The following is a 6,317-nucleotide window of genomic DNA, read 5'->3' as shown; positions in this document are numbered from 1 at the left end:
GTGTATCTTTTCTGTGTATTTCCAGAATGAAAAATCTATTAAGAAATAAAATAATATACTTTATATTCTGCTCTATCTCCCCGAGGGGACTCAAGAACGGATTACAGGTACATATATGGCAAACATTCAGTGCCATTATACAATTGACAGAGATAATACATAAAAAGAGGCAAGACTTCCCTTCCATTTCCGGCATCTGGAGGCTGTGCTCGACTTGGCCATGGGGAGGTGTTATTGTTCCATTCTTCCACGCTGAGGAGCCTGTCGATCAAACCTGTTGGCGTGTTTTTCAGGGGCGCCTTATTACCTCCCTGCTAAAGTGGTTCCTATTTATCTACTCATATTGCTGTTTGCGAATTGCTAGGTAGGCAGAAAGTAGGCTGACGGTGGGAGCTCACCCTGCCTGCAGCTTGAACTGTCAACCTTCCAGTTGGCAAGATCTTCTATAGCTGGCGATTTAACCCACTGTACTAGCTGCAGCCCTTTAAGAATGCCTTTTTAATCATCTTGATCTTTGGTATTATCTTCACCACCACCACCCTTATTTAGACATTGAACGCATGGGCATACTCATGGTAGGGGATACCTGTGAAACTACCCTGCAGTAATGTTGATGGCAAAAGATTAAATCTGGCCAGGGTGAATAATTTCCTGAATTTGGGAATGTCTAGGTTGAAAAAGTAGCTTGTTGGAATAAGCAACCTCATGCTATTTTAAATTTCTGAGGACCTGCCAATTTCTCCCAGATACCCTTACAGTTTCACATCATGCATATGGCTTTGTCATATGCAAGGGTTTAAACCAAACTCACAATTAAGCAACGTATCCGGGATGTGGAGCTGCAAGGGCATCTGGGAGAAATTGGCAAGTAAAAACCCTAAGCTTCTCAGCTTCTCCTGCAACATAGATTTCTATTTTGTCTAAAACTTGTCTATTAAAGTGAGAGGGGCCAGGTCCACTGGACAAAAAATCTATTTTAACCAATAGTGGGTCTTAAGGAGCCATATCTGGCTCTCAATTGAAATTTGACCCATCTGAAACACAAGGAAAGACACCCAACAGTGTGTGCAGGAATTTAATTTGAAGGGTTTTGAAAGGGTTATCATTTTTATAAGTGCATACATGTGTCCCATTTAGAAACTGAGGAATAACTCTTGCTACAAATACCTGGGTAGTTGCAGGACTACGTTGTCCTCCTTTTTCCATAGAAGAATCCTAGTGATTGCTTTAATATTCCTTTGGGTATTATGGTGTTTTTAATGTGAATATCCCATGTGCCCCTTATCTGAAAAAAAATGCCCAGATATTTGAAAAACATAACTTGCTCAATGGGCTTATTACCAACCTGGCATTTATGCTTCACTTTTTTCTAGTAAATACCATGACTTTAGATTTGAAGTAATAATTAACTGTTTGTTGTCCAGTTTCAGAATATGATTCCAGGGTTCTCTTAGTAGGAGTCTTAACCCCACACAAAAAAGAAACATTAGATGACCACAGTCTTGTCACCAGCGGCAACATCCCATTATTTAGACATTGTCTTTCCCCCAAAATTAGGACTCAAAGTAACTTATACATTAAAATAAATTATAATTAAATTATTAAAATAAATTGTAAGACCAAATCTGCTTACAATATGGAAGAAATCTTCGAGAGTTCTTGGAGAACGGGAGAAGTCCCAGCAGATTGGAGGAGGGCGAACGTGGTCCCTATCTTCAAGAAGGGAAAAAAGAATGACCCAAACAATTACCGTCCGGTCAGCCTCACATCAATACCAGGCAAAATTCTGGAAAAGATCATCAAGGAAGTAGTCTGCGAACACTTAGAAACAAATGCGGTCATTACTAATAGTCAACACGGATTTACCAAAAACAAGTCATGCCAGACTAATCTGATCTCTTTTTTCGATAGAGTTACGAGTTGGGTCGATACAGGGAATGCTGTGGATGTAGCGTACCTGGATTTCAGTAAGGCCTTCGACAAAGTCCCCCACGACCTTCTGGCAAACAAACTAGTAAAATGTGGGCTAGACAAAACTACGGTTAGGTGGATCTGTAATTGGCTAAGCGAACGAACCCAAAGGGTGCTCACCAATGCGTCGTCTTCATCATGGAAAGAAGTGACAAGTGGAGTGCCGCAGGGCTCCGTCCTGGGCCCGGTTCTGTTCAACATCTTTATTAATGACTTAGACGAAGGGTTAGAAGGCACGATCATCAAGTTTGCAGACGACACAAAACTGGGAGGGATAGCTAACACTCCAGAAGACAGGAGCAGAATTCAAAACGATCTTGACAGACTAGAGAGATGGGCCAAAACTAACAAAATGAAGTTCAACAGGGACAAATGCAAGATACTTCACTTCGGCAGAAAAAATGGAAATCAAAGATACAGAATGGGGGACGCCTGGCTTGACAGCAGTGTGTGCGAAAAAGACCTTGGAGTCCTCGTGGACAACAAGTTAAACATGAGCCAACAATGTGATGCGGCTGCTAAAAAAGCCAATGGGATTCTGGCCTGCATCAATAGGGGAATAGCGTCTAGATCCAGGGAAGTTATGCTCCCCCTCTATTCTGCCTTGGTCAGACCACACCTGGAATCACACTGTGTCCAATTTTGGGCACCACAGTTGAAGGGAGATGTTGACAAGCTGGAAAGCATCCAGAAGAGGGCGACTAAAATGATTAAGGGTCTGGAGAACAAGCCCTATGAGGAGCGGCTTAAAGAGCTGGGCATGTTTAGCCTGCAGAAGAGAAGGCTGAGAGGAGACATGATAGCCATGTACAAATATGTGAAGGGAAGTCATAGGGAAGAGGGAGCAAGCTTGTTTTCTGCTGCCCTGCAGACTAGGACACGGAACAATGGCTTCAAACTACAGGAAAGGAGATTCCACCTGAACATCAGGAAGAACTTCCTCACTGTGAGAGCTGTTCGACAGTGGAACTCTCTCCCCGGGGCTGTGGTGGAGGCTCCTTCCTTGGAAGCTTTTAAGCAGAGGCTGGATGGCCATCTGTCGGGGGTGCTTTGAATGCGATTTCCTGCTTCTTAGCAGGGGGTTGGACTAGATGGCCCATGTGGTCTCTTCCAACTCTACTATTCTATGATTCTATGATTCTATGAAATACAAAGAAGAGGGATGGTACAGAAAACTCCTTTTTGGTTATGTGCATTAGAAACGTTCCTAAGACCAATATCCAAAGATGAAATAAGATCTTATAGGGATTTTTTAAAGATCATTGGAACCTAAAAGGAAGAGAAGAATTAGGTACAGTAGAGTCTCGCTTATCCAACGTAAACGGGCCAGAAGAATGTTGGATAAGCGAATATGTTGGATAATAAGGAGAGATTAAGGAAAAGCCTATTAAACATTAAATTAGGTTATGATTTTACAAACTAAGGACCAAAACGTTATGTTATACAACAAATTTGACAGAAAAAGTAGTTCATTACACAGTAATGCTATGTAGTAATTACTGTATTTACAAATTTAGCACCAAAATATCACGATGTATTGAAAACATTGACTACAAAAATGCGTTGGATAATCCAGAACGTTGGATAAGTGACTCCACTGTACCAACAATTGGTTTTGGTTATAGCGAAATCATGAAAGAAGAACTACTCAAGAGAGATTGGAGAAAGAAATTAATAGATTACCATGTTTCTCAGAAAATAAGACAGTGTCTTATACAGTAGAGTCTCACTTATCCAAGCCTCGCTTATCCAAGCTTCTGGATTATCCAAGCCATTTTTGTAGTAAATGTTTTCAATATATCGTGATATTTTGGTGCTAAATTCGTAAATACAGTAATTACTACATAACATTACTGCGTATTGAACTACTTTTTCTGTCAAATTTGTTGTATAACATGATGTTTTGGTGCTCAATTTGTAAAATCATAACCTAATTTGAGGTTTAATAGGCTTTTCCTTAATCCCTCCTTATTATCCAACATATTTGCTTATCCAACATTCTGCCGGCCCGTTTATGTTGGATAAGTGAGACTCTACTGTATTAATTTTTGCTCCCAAAGACATGCTAGGTCTTATTTTCAGGGGATGTCTTAGTTTGCTACCTCCATCTCCGCTGAGGAAGGCACATGTGACGCAAAGGAGGGAAAGGCACGCACCTTTCCCTCCTCCTTTGCCTTCCTTGGTGGAGGAGGAGGGAGCCACTGCCGAGGAAGGCAAAGGAGAAGGAGGTAAAGGTGCACGCCTTTCCCTCCTTTTCCTTGGTGCCACACATGTCTTTAGGTTTTGTGAAAGTTGGACATGGTAGGTCTAATTGAAAAAATATACTCACAAAATAATTGAAAGGCCCCCATTTCCTGTGTGCTCAGCTCCCAAAGACCATAAAAATCAAATTAGCTGGAGCATTACTCTCCGGAAATTTTGGGGGGGGGGGGGGGGGGGGGAGAAAACCAGCTAACCTTTTCAAAAGCTCAGCAACTATTCCAAGAAAACACAAGTAACCCAGCTGAACTAACAGCCACTTGCCTTGCTCTCTTTTGTTGCAGTTTATTTGCATTTTATCTGTACCGTGTTTCCCTGAAAATAAGACAGTGTCTTATGTTAATTTTTGCTCCCAAAGATGCTCTAGGTCTTATTTTCAGGGGATGTCTTATTTTTCCATGAAGAATTCACATTTGTTGTTGAACAAAAAAATGAACATTTATTATATACAATAGTTGTCATCATAAACCAGCATAACCAGACAAACTGTGAATCCTATCAAGAATTTCTTGTTACTACCATTATTTCCATGTACAGTAGAGTCTCGCTTATCCAACGTAAACGGGCCGGCAGAACGTTGGATAAGCGAATGTGTTGGATAATAAGGAGAGATTAAGGAAAAGCCTATTAAACATCAAATTAGGTTATGATTTTACAAATTAAGCACCAAAACATCATGTTATACAACAAATTAGACAGAAAACGTAGTTCAATGCACGGTGATGCTATGTAGTAATTACTGTATTTATGAATTTAGCAACAAAATATCACGATATATTGAAAACATTGACGACAAAAATGTGTTGGATAATCCAGAACGTTGGATAAGCAAATGTTGGATAAGTGAGACTCTACTGTGCAACACTCTATGGTATGTACATTTACCGATCCTGCATGCTCTGGTGTTCTGTTCGTTGGACATGCTTCCAAACAAAAACTTTACTAGGTCTTACTTTCGGGGAGGACTTATATTTAGCAATTCAGCAAAACTTCTACTAGGTCTTATTTTCTGGGGATGTCTTATTTTAGGGGAAACAGGGTAGCATCAAATTCTTCCTAGTCTGGTTATGTCTTTGCCACTTCAATTTCCAATCTCTCCTCCTATCTTATTTTTTTTTAATTGCTTCATTGCAGAACAGACAGCATCCTTAGTGAAACACTTTGGAAAGTGTCATTGAGTTGAATGTGGAAGCCAGAATGGGAATCAGATGTTGTCAAACTGCAATATCCAGCATTCTCAGTATAAACTATACTGCCTTGGGTTGCTGGGACTTGAAATCTATACTTTTTCTACGTGTACTCTGTGAATGCACACTAATGTAGAGACTGCGCCTGCGCAGACTCCAACGGATACTCTTCCAAGCTAAAAGTTTGAAATTTGGCGGTAACCCCGCCCCTCTCCCCAGAGGGCATAAAAGGCGCCCTTCGCGCTCACTCCCCAGTTCCTTTTTTTCCGCCGCAAAGCTCATATCGGACTCTTCGTTCCTTCTTATGTCGACTACGCGCTTCAAGCGGTGCACTCAATGTGCCGCTAAAATTCCGGATTCCAACGGCCACGCCAAGTGTCTTTTCTGCCTTGGTGAGAGTCACGTCGTCGGTACCTGCCGGATCTGCCTGGCCTTCACAGCCCAGGCCCGAAGAAACAGGGCTGTGAGACTTCGAGAAGCTCTCTACGAGAAGTCTCTTGCTCCCGAGCCTCTGCTTTGGCCTCGATGGCTACTAGGCCTCCTAAACCACTTGCTTCGGTCTCATCCAGAGCCTCGAAGACCTCGAAGGGTAAATCCTCCAAACCACCCTGTATGGTCACTACAGCCACTGTATCGACCCGGTCGAGCAAGATGGACCCTTCATCGACTTCGAGTTCCATGGCCTCTGTCGTCTCCACTCGATCTTGTATGGCTTCACCGCCATCCTCTTCCGCTATGAAGATTGCCTTCAAAAGGGCCCAAGAGGAATCCAGGAGGGCCCAATCCGACTCGGCGGCTGTGTGCCAAATTCCACTGACACCGGGAAAGTCCATAAGGGTCGCGTCAAAGCAACCTCCTGCCAAGAGGTGTATGACCCAACGGTCTTCCTCCTCTACTTCT

This window comes from Anolis carolinensis, chromosome 2 (genome assembly GCF_035594765.1).
Source record: "Anolis carolinensis isolate JA03-04 chromosome 2, rAnoCar3.1.pri, whole genome shotgun sequence".
Taxonomy (NCBI): domain Eukaryota; kingdom Metazoa; phylum Chordata; class Lepidosauria; order Squamata; family Dactyloidae; genus Anolis; species Anolis carolinensis.
Note: the sequence above shows the minus strand (reverse complement) of the source record.